The sequence below is a fragment of the Ornithorhynchus anatinus genome, chromosome 11 (assembly GCF_004115215.2).
Source record: "Ornithorhynchus anatinus isolate Pmale09 chromosome 11, mOrnAna1.pri.v4, whole genome shotgun sequence".
In the NCBI taxonomy this organism is placed as follows: domain Eukaryota; kingdom Metazoa; phylum Chordata; class Mammalia; order Monotremata; family Ornithorhynchidae; genus Ornithorhynchus; species Ornithorhynchus anatinus.
Window position 1 is genome coordinate 18,449,315 of NC_041738.1, and position 16,366 is coordinate 18,465,680.

At 44.2% G+C, this 16,366-nt stretch overlaps 1 long non-coding RNA gene and 1 other non-coding gene across 3 annotated transcripts in view; both read right to left on the minus strand.

The window, feature by feature from the left end:
* LOC114815187 overlaps positions 1 to 16,366 on the minus strand; it is a 152,894-nt gene that overhangs the window by 127,031 nt on the left and 9,497 nt on the right. The gene's annotated exons all lie outside the window — the stretch shown is intronic.
* Positions 4,153 to 4,290, minus strand: LOC114815241. Its single transcript, XR_003763007.1, has one exon. It is a non-coding gene; the product is annotated as a small nucleolar RNA SNORA7 (small nucleolar RNA).

The window sequence follows — 16,366 nt, forward strand, 5'->3', positions numbered from 1 at the left end:
CAGACTCCGTCCTCTCCTGGTTCTCCTGTTATTTTTCTGGCCGTTCATTCTCGGTCTCCTTTGCAGGCTCCTCCTTCTCCTCTCATCCTCTAACTGTAGGAGTTCCTCAAGGGTCAGTTCTCAGCCCTCTTCTGCTCTCCATCTACACTCACTCCCTTGGTGAACTCATTTGCTCCCAAGGTTTCAACTATCATATCTATGCAGATGACACTCAAATCTACATCTCTGTCCCTGTCCTCTCCCTCTCCCTTCAGGCTTGTATCTCCTCCTGCCTCCAGGGCATCTCTACCTGGATGTCTGCCCACCACCTAAAACTCAACATGTCCAAAACTGAGCTCCTTATCTTCCCTCCCAAGCCCTGTCCTCTTCCTGACTTCCCTATCACTGTGGATGGTACAACCATCTTTGCCGTCTCTCAAGCCTGCAACCTAGGTGTCATCCTTGACTCAACTCTCTCATTCACCCCACACATCTAATCCATCACCAAGACCTGCCGGTCTCAGCTTTATAATATTGCCAAGATCCGCCCTTTCCTCCCCACCCAAATGGCTATTTTACTGGTACAGGCTCTCATAATATCCCGGATGGATTATTGTCAGCTTTCTCTCTGATCTCCCTTCCTCCTGTCTCTCCCCACTCCAATCTATTCTTCATTCCGCTGCCCGGCTCATCTTCCTGCAGAAATGCTCTGGACATGTCACTCCCCTTCTTAAAAACCTCCAGTGGTTGCCTATCAACCTCCGCATGAAACAAAAACTTCTCACTCTAGGCTTCAAGTCTCTCCATCACCTTGCCCCTTCCTACCTCTCCTCCCTTCTTTCTACTGCCCACCCCGTAGTTCCGCTCCTCTGCCACCCACCTCTTCACCATTCCCCATTCTCACCTATCCCACCGTCGACCCCTGGCCCACATCCTCCTGCTGTCCTGGAATGCCCTCCCTCACCTCCACCAAACTAACTCTCTTCCCCTCTTCAAAGCCCTACTGAGAGCTCACCTCCTCCAAGAGGCCTTCCCAGACTGAGCTTCCCTTTTCCGTCTGCTCCCTCTCTGTCCCCTCTTCACCTCCCCTCAGCTAAGTCCTCTTTTCCTCCCCTTTCCCTCTTCTCCTCCTCCCTCCCTTCCCTTCCCCTCAGCACTGTGCTCGTCCACTCATTTGTATATATTTTTATTACTCTATTTATTTTGTTAATGAGATGCACATCCCCTTGATTCTATTTATTGCTACTGCTTTTGTCTCTCTCCCCCAGTTAGACTGTAAGCCCATCAATGGGCAGGGATTGTCTCTATCTGTTGCCAAATTGTACATTCCAAGAGCTTAGTACAGTGCTCTGCATATAGTAAGTACTCAGTAAATACTACTGAATGAATGAACAAACTTGGGCTCCGTGGGGGAGAGGTGTATCCCTAGCTGCTTCCACCATGGATCCAATACTGGTCTCTGACGCTCACCTTCCCAATGTTTGTTTTGTTCCCAACCCCCAGTGCCACGAAATACCATGCAAAGAGCCTCTGCTGCCACAGAGCTTCACTGAGCTTCTGCAGTCGTTTTTCTTTTCCCATCTCTTCTTCTCCACTACAAACCATGGTTTGAGTTGAGCTCCATGATGCAGAGGAGATCTGAGCTGCTTCCTCAGCTCTGTGGTGCAGAGAGGGAAATCTGAGCTACTTTGTCATCCCCATGGTCTGGGGTTAGTGTCACAACATAGAGAAGGGACTCTAAGCTACTTCCACTGTGGAGCCAATGCCACACTCCCCACATTCCCCTGTCCCCTCTCACTTGTGGCACATCTTAAAGGTCTGAACAACTGCCACTTCAGAACACTTCTAGTGTGCCAGTGCTTCTGTGCTCACACAAAATGCACGACCAGGGTTCCTGGGCCCAGTTTCACCATTAGACTGGCTTCAGGAGCCCAGGACAACCGCCTCCTTCCTAAACACATTCCAATGCCAGTGCCATGATACATCCCCTAGCCCTGCCCTGGAGCACAACCTGCAGTGTCTCTGGGAGCAGCTGCCGCCACAGAATGCCTCCAACCCCTGCCCAATCACATTTTGAGATTGACCTTAATGACCCATATTTCCCCAGCAACTTACTATTTGGGGGGTGCTCTCTCACCTTTAGGCTACGTGGCTCCAAGATGGCAGGTCAGACCATGAGGTGGAGTTCAATGGGAATATTGGAGGAGTCCAAGAGTGATGAATGAGTATTACTGGAAACCAAGGGATGCCAAATTCTTGCTCAACTACCAATGAGAAGCCACAGAATCTGACAGCACAGGAACTGACATTGGTTCATGCTGGTAGGATCATCTTTCGGGTGGCCAAGGAGCGGTGACTATGTCATCTTGGGGTGGGCCCAGGCAAATGGATGGATGTATTAAAACCCTATTTGCATAAGCGGCCCACACTCAGCACCTCACCCATGTACTGAGACTTCCTGGGAAGGAGTGGCATTAAAGGTGCCTGATATGGACTGAGTCTTCCCTATGCTACACCTCTCTGGGAGTGGGAGCAAGTATTTACTGAATGCCCTGTGTAGGCAGAGCTATTCTAGGAGCTTGGAAACATATGATAAAAATAGAAGCCAAGCTTCCTGTCCTTATAGAGTATATGAACTAATGAGGAAACAGTTGAACAAAGATAGTGTCTGTAAAATGCTGTTCTTAGTCCTGTAGAAAGACCAGGTCTCAGAGAATTTGAAGATTTGAGGAGCAGCTTGGCTTAGTTGATGCAGTATGGTCCTGGGAGTGAGAGGGACCTAAACCCAGCTCCATCACTCTCTGTTGTGTGACGTTGGACAAGTCATTCAACTTCTCTGTGACTCAGTTACCTCATCAGTGAAATGGGGATTTAGACTGTGATCCCCTTGTGGTACATGCACTGTGACCAACCTGATTAACTTGTATTTATCCCAATGCCTGGCATATAAAGAAAGGACTTAATACCACAAAACAAGCAAGAATAGTCAAACTTGGATTCTAGTCCCACCTATGCAAGTAGGGGAATGCTTGCTAGGGCTCTTATAGCAGTGTTGTAGGCTTTTGGCCAAAGAACCACCTGGGACAGTCAATGGTGTGAGATGGTCCAGCAAGAATACTGAATACCTCTCTAATGTGGGTGCTGAAAGTCACAACAGTTACCAAGACAACTAGTTGTCTACTACGTATTGTGCTATGGCATGGTATCAGCCCCAAATTGCAGTCACTTCAGTCAAAAATGGGTCTTGCATATAAAAGAATATGTTCATGAACTTCACAGTGTGTTCCATCCTTCCCCTCCTACTCACTCATTGTATTCTTTGGTCGTGTGAGAACACTGCTGGCAGGTTTCTAGACTGTGAGCCCGTTACTGGGTAGGGATTGATTTTATCTGTTGCCAAATTGTCTTTTCCAAGCACTTAGTACAGTGCTTCTTGATTGTGAGCTCGTTGCTGGGTAGGGATTGTCTCCATCTGTTGCCGAAGTATACTTTTCAAGTGCTTAGTACAGTGCTCTGCACACAGTAAGTGCTCAATTAATATGATTAAATGAATTGAATGAATGAACAAGAGAGTCCAAGGGGCACTGCAGAAACCACTAGCTCTATAATAAATTGTTTCAGGCAGGTTCTCCGGCCCAAAGTCTCAGTACTGAGACTTGTTTATCATACTCATTCGGTAATCCCTACATCATCATCAGCATCGTCACATAACGATGGAAATAAGTTGGAAAACATAGATCAGTCATTCAACCAATCAGTAGTATTCATTGAGCCCCTACTATGTGTACGTAGAGAACTGTACTAAGTCCTTGGGAGAATATATACTCATACCAAAAGAGTTGGTATAGGTATAAATGAAAACTATAAGCATAAACAACAACAAAAAATGAATAAATAAATGAATACAACACTGACATGACTATGGAGGTGGGGCTCTCATTGTGAGCAGGGAATCTGTCTTGTCTTTTCTTATACTGTCATTTCCAACCAATAGCTCTCCCAGAACTAGCCCCTGCCCCTTGCCTCTCTGCAATCATTCTGGTAGTGTAACCATAGCATTTTCTTGGTAAAAATACGGAAGTGGCTTACCACTGCCTTCTTCCACACAATAAATTTGAGCCTCTGTTATCGACTCTCTCCCATGCTGCTGCAACCCAGCACAGGTGAGTTTTGACTTGCAGCAGATTGCTTTCCACTCACTAGCCACTGCCTAAGCTAGGAATGGAATGGATATGCCTCTGCTTGTCTCTCTCTCCTATAGCCGAGACTGGTAGAGTAATAGAAACCCTCCAGGTGCAATCCTGAGAGGTGTGGGAATGTGTCTACCAATTCTAATTTTGTACTATACCAAGCACTTAGTTCAATGCTCTGCACATAGTAAATATCCAATAAATGCTTTCTATTGATTAATCAGGATCTTTCCCCAGGAGGCGGGGGATCAGTTTCCAGAAGGAAGGAGTGGAATAAAGATTGTTATTGCTGAGAATTGAGATCAGAGAATTAAAGTTCAGCTTTGGGGCATGTTGAGACATAAAATATGTAGAGGATAGGCCAAAGAAAAGGCATTTTTTCTGGTTCTGGGTCTGATGTAATGAATGCCCATTGTGCTTCCTGTATGTGTGAACCAAGGGCTGGGAAGAGTGTGAAGAGAAAGCTCATCTTTGAATAATATTAAGGAGATGAACCCAGGCTAAATGACAGAAACCTAACCCTGTTTGTACCAAACTGATCAGGAGCACTGAGTTAGGATATAGGGGAGAAACTGGAAGAAACAGGCTCTGGTGACATTCTACTCTTGTTTGCCTGGAATCAGCAGTCCAGTGTTGCTTCTCCCTTTCCCCAACTCAGGACATCCTTCTTCCCTGAGAGCTCATTTCCTTTTAATAATGCTTGTTTTCTACAAAATCTCTTTTGTCCTCACTTCCTCCCTATCCTTCTTTCCAAAGCTTCTCTTGAAGTCATTTTCCTCTATTCCTCTCCAGTTACAGCCATTTATAAACCCCTCTCCCCACCAATCTTCTATTCTTCAGGCTGAATAGTCTAAATTCCTTTTATTTACCTTCAAAGATCTTGTTATCCAAGGCCCTTCATCTTTCTTAATGCCTCTCACCTGGCTCCTCTCTAGTTTTCCACATTCTTTCTTAGTTGTGGAGCCCAGAATTGGGCCCCAACCACTAATAATAGTCTAACTAGGTTATTTCTGCACATCTAAAAGCTTGTTCCACAGAGGCCTTTGGTGACCTCACTGTTCCCTGCTGTTCATTGCTGGCTCAGCCAGAGAGATATAAATAAGTACCATAAAAGTCAGTCTTTGGATAAATACCTAATTAGCAGAAATATTTAGAACCAGAATTAAACTCCTTGTGCAAAATGAAGATGAAATAAGAGATGAACCTGCTGAATGTTAGACGTTCGAGCTGGACTTTGGAGCTATTTCTTGACTTTGAAAGTCGAGCTGGAAAAGGGGCTATTATAATGTCATCTGGGCAGAAGGGAACTGTGAGAGGCAGGATATTAGGCAGGATTTTGAAGTGAAGAGCCTGAACAGAGGCTCTGTGGCAATTGGGTAAGGAGGGATATGTAAGCCTTAGAGATTGAGGTAGGTCAGTCTGTAACACACAGAGGGACACATCACATTCACCCAACTATTGCTCTGTATTGGAATGGTGCCTGGCAGTGCCAGGTATTATGTGCCTGATGGATGGAGCTCTAATTGGGTGAGAAGTGAGGAAAATAATCTCTATTCCAATTGAGATATACATAGCTGGGTTGGTATGGCATCAGCATTGCACTGCCAGGTCATGCTTCTTGCAAGAAAGAATGCCTTTGTGATTTGCGTTATTCTAGGGGAGGATGGACTAAGCCAATCTTCACATAAGAGTTAGCTCAAAAGACTCTCTTCTCATCTTATGAATGCTCTAACCCTGCTTCTGAGCCTGAACCATGGACACTGACATCCATTAATCCGCCTGAATGACACTTAAAATTTTCCAGCTCTTAATCAACAAGTCATATTTATTGAGTCTACTGTGAGCAGAGCACTGTTCTAAATGGTTGGGAGAGTACAATAGAGTAAGTAGACATGATCCTTGCTCTTTAGGAGCTTACAGGGGAGACATTAAAATAAATTGCAAGACAGCAAGCAATACAGTATAAGAATGTACATGAAGGGTATGGGATTGAGCTGGGTATCAAAAATGCTTAGGGGGCTTGGACACAGAAGGGAGAGAAAACAAGGTAGGGAGATCAGAGATTAGTCAGGGGTGGCTTCCTGGCAGAGATGTGATTTTAGAAGGTTTAAAGATTTGAGTGAGTGATAGTCTATGAGAAGAAAGAGTCCCAAGCAAGCTGAAGGATGTGAGCAGGGGGCAGATGAGATGAGATGTGAGATGAGATTGAGGCATAGAAAGTAGATTGCTGTTAGAAGAGCAAAGTGTGCTGGCTAGCTTGTAAGTGTGAGAGAAGTGAGGAGATGTAGGAGAGAGAAAGTCGATTTAGCTTTGAGGATAAAAGTGAGGTGTTTCTGTTTCATGAGGAGTTGGATGCCCAACAATTAGAGGATTTGAGGAGTGGAGAGTTAAACACGGAATTACTTTTTTAGAAAATTGATCCAGGCAGAAGAATGAAGTAGAGAAGCAGCATGGCCTAGTTGAAAGACATTGACCTGAGAGACAGAAGGACCAGGGTTCTAATCCTGGCTCCTCCACTTGTCTGCTATGTGACCTTGGGTAAGTTACTTCATTTCTCTGTGCCTAGTTACATTGTCTGTAAAATGGGGACTGAAACTGTGAGCCCCACTTGTGACATGAACTGGATCCAACCTGATTACCCTGTATCTAGCCCAGAGCTTAGTATAGTGTCTGGAGCAGAGTAATCACTTAACAAATACCATAAAAAGGCTTGGACTGTAGATAGGAGAGGCTGGAGGCATGGAAGTCAGAGAGAAGGCTCATGCAGTAGTTGAGATGGGATATGACCACTGCTAGGACTAGTGTTGAAGCAATTTGAACAGAAAGGAAAGGGTGGGATCTAGAGCTGTTGTGAAGACAGAACAGACAGGATTTGGTAACTAACTGAATAGGTAGGCTGAAGGACAAAGAGGAGTCAAGGATATTGCCAAGGTTGTGGGCTTTTGAGACAAAGGAGGATGGTGATGTTGTCAATAGTGATGGCAGTGTGAGGGAGTAAAGCAGGTTTGGGTGGGAAGCAGCATGACATAGTGGATAGAGCATGGACCTAGAAGTCAGAAGGACCTGAGTTTTAATCCTGAATCCACCACTCGTCTTCTCTATGACCTTGGGCAAGTCACTTAACTTCTCTGTGACTCAGTTACTTCATCTAAAAAGTGGGGATTAAGACTGTTAGCCCTATGTAGAAAATGGACTGTGTCAAACCCTGTGTTAACTAGCTTAACTTGCCTGGCTTAACAAATACCACAAAAGAACCAATAAGAATAAAAAAGTTGTTCAAGGAATTTTGATAGAAATGGTACAAAGAAGGAGTGGTATCTGGAGGGTACACTGGTGTCAAGGGAAGGTCTTTTGAGGATGTGGTACATGGGCATACTTGAAAGTGGAGGAAAAGGAGCCACTGAAGAGTGAGTGATTGAGAATAAAAGTCAAGGAGGGAGAAGTTAGGGGGAAAGTGTTTTAATGAAGTACAAAGAGATGGAATCAGAGGTGCAGGTGGAGGGATAGATATTGAAAGGAGGTGGGCAATCTCCTCTTGAGAGACAGCTGGGAAGAATGAAAGAGTGGATGTGGGAGTGGGAAGGGGTTGTGGGACTAGGAAGTTGTTGGGGATATTTTAGGGAATTCACACCTGAAAATTTCAAATTTGTAGACAAAATAGATGATAAAACCATATGGGACAGGAGAAACAGAGAGACTGGGGGTAAAGAGGGTGTTAAAAGTCTGAAATAGTTGGCAGGGAAAATGGGTTTGGGAGTCAGTCAGTAAGGGAAAAGCATTGCTGCTGGGCAGAGGAGAAGGCAGAGATGTAACAGGTGGGGATGATTTGGAGTTGGAAAAGTTCCACTTGATACACCGATTACTGCTAGCAGCGTAAACACATGATTGGCTGTGGGTAGGTGGTATGAGATGAACGGGGAAAGGGACATGAGAGAAGTATAGTCAATGAAAGAGTTACATTGAGGGTATGGATTTGTTCATTAAGAGAAGGGATATTGGTTACAAAGATCAGAAGGGGGATGATTACTGGGGATAACTGAAAGGGGTCAAGAGATCAGTGACTAGATAGTTTTACAGGTAGGGAGTGTGTAGGAGAGAAGGCAGGGGAAGAAGTTGTAGTCAGACTTCAGAGTTGGTGAAGTTAGAATGGTTTCAACACTGAGTTGGTGCATTTTCCTTTATGAACATTATTCAAGCAAAATCCTTCAAATTGATATAAGCTTGTAATTTTTAATGGCTACTGGTTGATCAGTTTCAGTGTTTTCAATATAAGGTTGCCCAATCTTCCAAGAAGGAGGTGGTGCTGGGGAAAGAGGGAGGCAAGGCTTTCTGTGAAGCTTGGGAGGAAGGAAGGCTAAATGAGGGTGACTGAACTTTAAACTGGGGGTGCAAGTGTGTGGTTTCCTCTGAAACTGAAGGTTTTGTGGATGAACCTGAAGTGACCCCGGTGGGAGGGGCAGAGGAGACCCAATCTTGGCTGCTGACACAGTTGAGACTATAGGAGATGAAGGGAGCCAGGCTGGGCTTTCTCAGAGGGACATGGAAAGCTGCTGTTGTTATTGCTCCAGCTGCCAGGCTCTGTGAGTGCACAGATGTGCTTACGTGTGATTTCTACTGCTGAACCAGGGGATGGAAAGGTTACTCTGGCAGGGGCAGATTGGGTTCCATCTCCATAGTCAGTAGCCCAAGAGAAGCAGCAAGGTGTAGTGGATAAAGCACTGGCCTGGGAGTCAGAAGGTCAGGGGTTCTACTCCTGGCTTCTCCACTTGTCTGTTGTTTGACCCTGGGCAAGTCACTTCAATAATAATATTAATAACTGTGGTATTTAGTGCTTACTATGTGCCAGACACTGTACTAAGCCCTGGGGAGGATACAAACGAGTCGGGTTAGACAAAGTCACTGTCCCACATGGGGCTCACAGTCTCAATCCCCATTTTACAGATGAGGTGACTGAGGCTTACTTCTCTAGGTGAGACAGGGACCATGTCCAAGCTGATTTGCTTGTATACAACCCAGCATTTAGTTCTGTGTCTGGCACATAGTCTGTGCTTAAAAAATATATCACCATTATTACCTATTAGCCCTGCCACCTAGTAAGCTCTTAAAAATAACATCATTATTTTTATAATTAGCCTGGACTCTGGAGTAGGGAAGGCCTTTTCTTTCCTCTTCAAAGCAGGAAATGGTACAAACTGAAGAGTCCTAGCTCCTCAGGACAGTTTGAACTGCCCAGGGTCTGTCTCTCCAGCAGCATACAGTGAGGAAAGCAGGAAAGCACTGCAAGGCGCCATTTGTTTTCTTTTTATTTTGAAAAATGAACCAAAAAAATGAACAACCCAGAGCCGGTTGCAGACTGAGGCAGTGGCAATCCCCAGACCAGGGAGCAATGAGGCCAATGCCTCTGGCCCAGAGGGGTCATGCTTGGGTGGTGGTCACCAGGCCAGTTTCAGATTGCATCATACGCCTGGCAGGGGGAGGCAGTACCAACAAACACCTCTTTTGCAAATTGCACCTCCTTCACAGACACATTAGAGACTGTACAGTGACTAGAGATAATGAGATCAATTATGTGTCCAGGTTGGTCAGTAAGTGAGGTGGTATGGAGGCTGGGAGATCATCAGGAGCATCCACATAGATTTTTTAATCTTGAGGATCAGTGTAGGGATATGGGGAGATGGAATCAGGGGAAGCAGTATGCCCTAATGGAAAGATCATGGCCCTGGGAGTCAGAGGACCTCAGTTCTAATCCCAGTTCCACCATTTGTCTGCTGTATGACTTTGGGCAAATCGTTTATCTTCTCTGTGTTTCAGTTTCCTCAACTGTAAAATGGGGATTCAATATTTGTTCTCTCTCCTACTTAGAAAGACTGTGAGCCCCATGTGGAACAGCGACTGTGTCCAACCTAATTAACATGACCTACCCCAAAGCTTAGAACAGTATTTGATACATAGAAAGCGCTTAACGAATACCATAAAAATGGAATGTGAGAACAGCATCAATATGCTTCTGCAATTTGGAAGTGGGCCTTCGTTGGGGTGGGGAGTAGGTGATAATGAACAGTAATTGGAGTGGGGAGTAGAGATGGATGAAAGAGAGAGATGGAGGGCGTGGCATGGTGAAAAAACATCACTGTGGGGCAAGAAAAAAGGCCACTGTGTTTAGGTGAACATAGCTTCGATGGTAGTAGACTACGTTCCAGAACTTTATTGTTTGTGATCCTATCTTACTATTTGATATTGAGTATGGTCCATAAGAAATATTGATGGAACTGCTCAAATTGCAAAATGTGGTACCTGTATGTGATCTAGGTCTTCTCTAGCTATAGAGAAGATTGGATGACACAACATTGAAGACCTTTAGTTTGATCTGGCTTCTAATACCTAGCTGTCCCGTATATTTTGGCAGTCTCCCAAAGGACGCATTGGCCTTCTTGATTCAGTTTTCTACTTGCTGATCATTGTATCTTCAGTAAAACTTGCCCATTCCCTTTTCCCTTTCTGATCTTGATCTTCAATCATTCACTTTCCAACGGCTTCTTCCCCACTGTTTTCAAACATGCTCATGTTACCCCTCATCTAAATAAACTCTTCCTTGACCCCACAGCTTCTTCTTATTGTCCCATCTCTCTTTTACCATTCCACTCCACACTTCCTGAGTACACTGTCTACATCCACTGCCTCCACTTCCTCTCCTTCAGTTCTCTCCTAGACTCCTTCCAATCTGGCTACTGCTTTCTTCACTCTACAGAAACTACAGAAACTATGGAGAAGCAGCGTGGCTCAGCGGAAAGAGCACGGGCTTTGGAGTCAGAGGTCATGGGTTCGAATCCCTGCTCGGCCACTTGTCAGCTGTGTGACTTTGGGCAAGTCACTTAACTTCTCGGTGCCTCAGTTACCTCATCTGTAAAATAGTGTCGGTATTTGTTAAGCGCTTACTACGTGCAGTGCACTGTTCTAAGCGCTGGGGTAGACACAGGGTCATCAGGTTGTCCCCCTTGGGCCTCACAGTCTTAATCCCCATTTTCCAGATGAGGTCACTGAGGCCCAGAGAAGCGACGTGACTTGCCCACAGTCACACAGCTGACAAGAGGCAGAGCATAGATTCGAACCCATGACCTCTGACTCCCCAGCCCGGGCTCTTTCCACCGAGCCACGCTGCTTCTTTTTTTAGTTGCCATTTAGTTGCCATTGTTTTTACTTAGTTGCCATTGTTTTTACGAGATGTTCTTCCCCTTGACGCTGTTTAGTGCCATTGTTCTTGTCTGTCCGTCTCCCCCGATTAGACTGTAAGCCCGTCAAACGGCAGGGACTGTCTCTATCTGTTGCCGACTTGTTCATCCCAAGCGCTTAGTACAGTGCTCTGCACATAGTAAGCGCTCAATAAATACTATTGAATGAATAAAATGGGGATGAAGACTGTGAGCCCCACGTGGGACAACCTGATTTCCCTGTGTCTACCCCAGCGCTTAGAACAGTGCTCATAGTAAGCGCTTAACAAATACCAACATTATTATTATTACCCCTCTAAAATCATCAGTGACCTCCTTCTTGCAAAATCCAACAGCTTCTATTCCATAATAATCCTCTTTGACCTCTCGGTTTCCTTGGACACTATCGCCCACTCTGTTTTCCTGGAAACATTATCTAACCTTGGCTTCACTGACACTGCCCTCTCCAGTTTCTCCTCCTAATGCTCTGGCCACTCATTCTAAATCTATTTTGGAGATTCCTTCTCTGATTCCCACCCTCTACTTGTAGGAGCCCTTCAAGACTCAGTTTTGGGTCTCTTTCTATTCTCCATCTACACCTACTCCCTTGCAGAACTCATTACCTCTCACGGCTCTCAACTACCTTCTCTATGCTGATGATTCCCAAATCTAAATCTCCAACTCTGACCTCTCTTCTCTGCAGTCTTTCATTTCTTCCTACTTTCAGGACATTCTACTTAATTGTCTCATTGACGCTTCAGTCTAACATGTCCAAAACAGAGCTTATCATTTCCCCATACCTATCCTCTACTGTTTTTTCCCATCACTGTAGAATACACCACTATCCTCCTCATCTCACAAGCCCAAACCCTTGGCATTATACTCTACTTATCACTCATTCAACCCACATATTCAATCTGGCACCAAATCCTGCTAGTTCTATCCTTACTATATCTCTAAAATCTGCCCTTTTCTCTCCACCCAAACTGCTACTACACCAATCCAAGCACTTAACACCACTTGCCTTAATTTCCACATTAGATCTTCACTGGACTTCCTGCCTCCTGTCTTCACTCATTTCAGCCCTTACTTAACTCTGATGCTGCCTGGATTATTTCTTCTAAAAAAGGTTCAGCTTGCATCTTCCCACTCCTCAAGCATCTCCAGTGACTACTCACTCACCTCTGCACCATAAAGAAACTCCTCCACATCAGCTTTAAAGCACTCTCTCAGCTTGCTCCCTCCTACTTTAACATTGCTGATTTCTACCCAGCCTGCCCACTTTAGTCCTCTAATCCCAAATTACTCATTGTATCTTAATCTCATTTACCCCATCGCCAAACCCTTGCCCATGTTCTCTGACTGGCCTAGAACTACCTCCCCCTTCATATACAACAGGCCATCATGTTCCCCACTTGAAAAGCTTTACTAAAATCACATCTCTTCTGAAAGGTCTTCCCTGGCTAAGCTATTTTCCCTGCTTATATCCCATTTTGTATCTCCTATGTATTTGGATCTCTACCCTTGAGTTCCACATATCCATACATATCATAATTTATTTTAATGTCCATCTTCTCCTCTAGACTGTAAAATCCCTGAGTGCAGGGAATGTGTTTATTACCTTTGTTGTAGTGTACTCTTCCAAGTGCTTAGTACAGTGCTCTGCACACAGTAAATTCTCAATAAATAATATTGATTGATTGCTGTCTAGGTAGCAGAACTCCGTGACAGAATTTAGTTCTTTATTGCTTAGATTAATTTTTAGTTTTGTGAATGGTTTCTGTTGTGCAGACCGATGCATCACCTCGGTTTTCTCTGGATATATCATCAACTCATTCTCGTCTGATTCAGTCAAATGGTTTATATGATTTATAATCATTTGCATTTCTTCTTGATGTGGGCTCCTAGGATGCAGTCTTCTGCATAGAGTAGTTCCTGAATAACTGTTTCTAGGACTTTAGGTGATGCTCAAAATCTGCTGAATTGGATGAGTTCCTAGAGGTGTATGCAATTCTCTTATTCCATTATTTTATCATGGCTGTGTAGAATAAGTTGAACAGGATGCACTACACATCGCTGCTTTAGTCCACTGGCAATGAAAAGTGGATCAGCAGGGTGCCTTCGGTTCTAATTTGGCCTGCCATGCTGTCATAAAATAGTTAAAAATTTAGGTGAATTTAGCAAGGCAGCTAGCTTTGGTTCCCAAAAACCAGATCTGCTGATTGTATCCAATGCTTTGGTGAGGTATATGAAAAATATGTAGAGATCCTGGGGCTGTTCCCTGTACTTATCCTATATCTGATGAGCAGTAAAGATCATGTCCACTGTGCCATGTTGTGGTCTGAAGTCAGTGTGACTCCAGAAGCATTCAGTTGATAATATTCTTTAGCAGCCAAACTATGAGGACTCTGGCTAATAAGAAGCAGAGGAAAGAGCATAGGCCTGGACCTCAGAGGACCTGGGTTCTCATCCTGGCTCTGCCTTTCATCTGCTGAGTGACCTTGGGTAAGTCTTTTAATGTTTCCTCACCTGGAACAAGGTGATTAAATACCTCTCCTCCCTCCCCCTTAGACTGTGAGCTCACTGTGGGACAGGGTCTGTAGCTAATCTGATTATCTTATCTCTATCCCAATGCTTAGAACAGTGCTTGATGTATAATAAGTGCTTAACAAATACCATTAAATGTATTATCATAACAATGTATAATAATAATAATAAAGGTAATGAGTTGCCTCAGTAATTGCCATAATCAGTCACTGGTATACAGAGCACTACACTATGTGCTTGGGAGAGTACAATTTATATTGTACTGTGTTGTTAAAGGTTGTGGACATGATCCCTTCCCATAAAGAGCTTACAGTCTAGAGGTGGAAACAAACATCTGACTCCATCCCCTATCTGAATTAGAGATAGGGGAAATGTTAGAGTATAAGGATTTGTACATCACTGCTTTTGGCTTGGGGAAAGGGTGAATATCAAGCAGTTAAGGCTTACAGATGCAAGTGCAGAAGCTATGGAGAACAGAGGTGAATAGAAAGGAGGGTGAAAAGAGGAAAAGAGGGCCTGGTTAGGGTTAGCCCCTTGCTGGAGATTTAGCCTTTATTCTTAGAAATGGTGAGGATGCTTTGAGCTTCTGTGGCAATTTCCCCATGGTCCATTTGTTGAGTAAGAATTTGTGTAACTGTTTAATCAGGGGAGTCCCCTCCACATTAGTAGATTTTAGCAGGTATGCCATGGGTTTCAGGTGTTTTTCTAATTTTTGGAACTCTGTTGCAATGAACTCCCATAAGTTGGAATAAGTGCCATGTCTTCACACTTTGGGAGGATTGTATGTTTTGCAGAACCTTGCCTTCAACAGTAGATGGGGTGTTGAGGAGGCTATTGAAATGCTCTTGCCATCTTTTTAATATTTTCTCCCTGTATGTGAAGAGACTGGAACCACCTTCACTCTTTAGAGCTACCAGGATGGTATGTTCAGGGTTATATAATGCCATTGGCCAAGTGTAGTTTTTGGCTTCAGGATGGGCTGCATAGTTCTGGATGTCTTCTGCTTTGTCATCCCACCAGCTGTCTCACATGTTCCTTCATTTGGTTTGCAAGTTAAGGTGTAGGTCCTTGAAAGCCTTATTACTTCCCGAGTTCATGGGTGCCACTAATTGCTGCTAGTAAAACTGATGTTTCATAGAAAGTAGGCTTTTTAATTGTGAGTCATGTGCATCTAATCTTCTTGATATCTTCTCTTGGGCATGTCCAATATTTTGATAGCTGTGTGTAAATGAGCACTGTGGAGAAATGCCAGTTTGCTATATATGTTGATGATGGATAGTTCAATTTTCTCTTTTCAGCAGGGCTGGTGTGATGTTTCCACAAAGTTGCAGGTGGATTTCTTCATTCTCTAGAAGCTTAATGTTGAAGTGCTTTGTTGGTTTGGAGGCCAAATTTAATGTCATGGTTCTAAGAACTGTGTGAGCTAGGAGTGTGTAATCCATCCAACATTCTGGTCCAAGTACTGCTGCTGTGATCTGCACATCTTTGAGGTCCCTCTGCTGCATTCTGATAGCTACTCGCTAAAATGCTATAGTTTAGCATGGATCAGATTTAGATTATTTGGCAGGCCATAGACGGTACTAGTAATTGTGAGATTGTGTTTAGCTCAGCCAAAGAAAGCCATTGCAGTTGTTTCTAATTGCATGCAGTTCTATGACATTTCTCATTTAGCAAATCATTATCTTCATAGGTGTTCAACATTGTGAGGGTATAAGTACTTATGGTAGCAAAACTCTTTTGTTTCACCGGCACCCCACTCATACATCTGGGCAGATCTGGGAGGCCCAATATTAGTCATTTTCTGGTTGCAAATCTAAAATCTTACAGGATTTGAAAACTGGTTCCCAGCCCCATGTGCATAATTTGAAAAATGAGATTGGGGGAGCCAGGACACTGGCAAGTGGGAAGGAAAGGGGTCCCTAAACTTAAGTTGGGAAATCTGTTGATCTATGGAAGCTCACAGGATCTCAGGTATAGTGAAGAGGAGTGGGAGGAGACAGCAGGTGGCTAAGCAACTCCCACCCCAGTTAGGGAGGAGAAGAAGTAACACCAAGGCTCAAGTTTCAGGGCTGGAGCTGCCACCATCACTGATTGACCAGGGAGGCTGGCATCCTTCCCGAGCTCTTCCAGAACATGGAGTTGCTAGTTTTATGCTGTTGTCCCAGGAACTGCAGCTACCCCATGCACACTGGGAAGTGAGAATCCAGCAGGTAAATCACTGAACAGTAGTGCAAAGAAAACTAATTCATCTTGAGTTGGCTGGTCGTATTTACTGACTGTTTAAAAGCTTTATGGACACAATCAATTTTAGGTCATTTTTATTGATTACCTGTGAATTTACAGATGTTTGGCAACTCTGATTCCTCCCAACTCATGGAGGTAGGTTACTGGTGCCAAGCCACATGAAATATCTGCATTTGAAGTTCATCCTGGTTAGGTTTG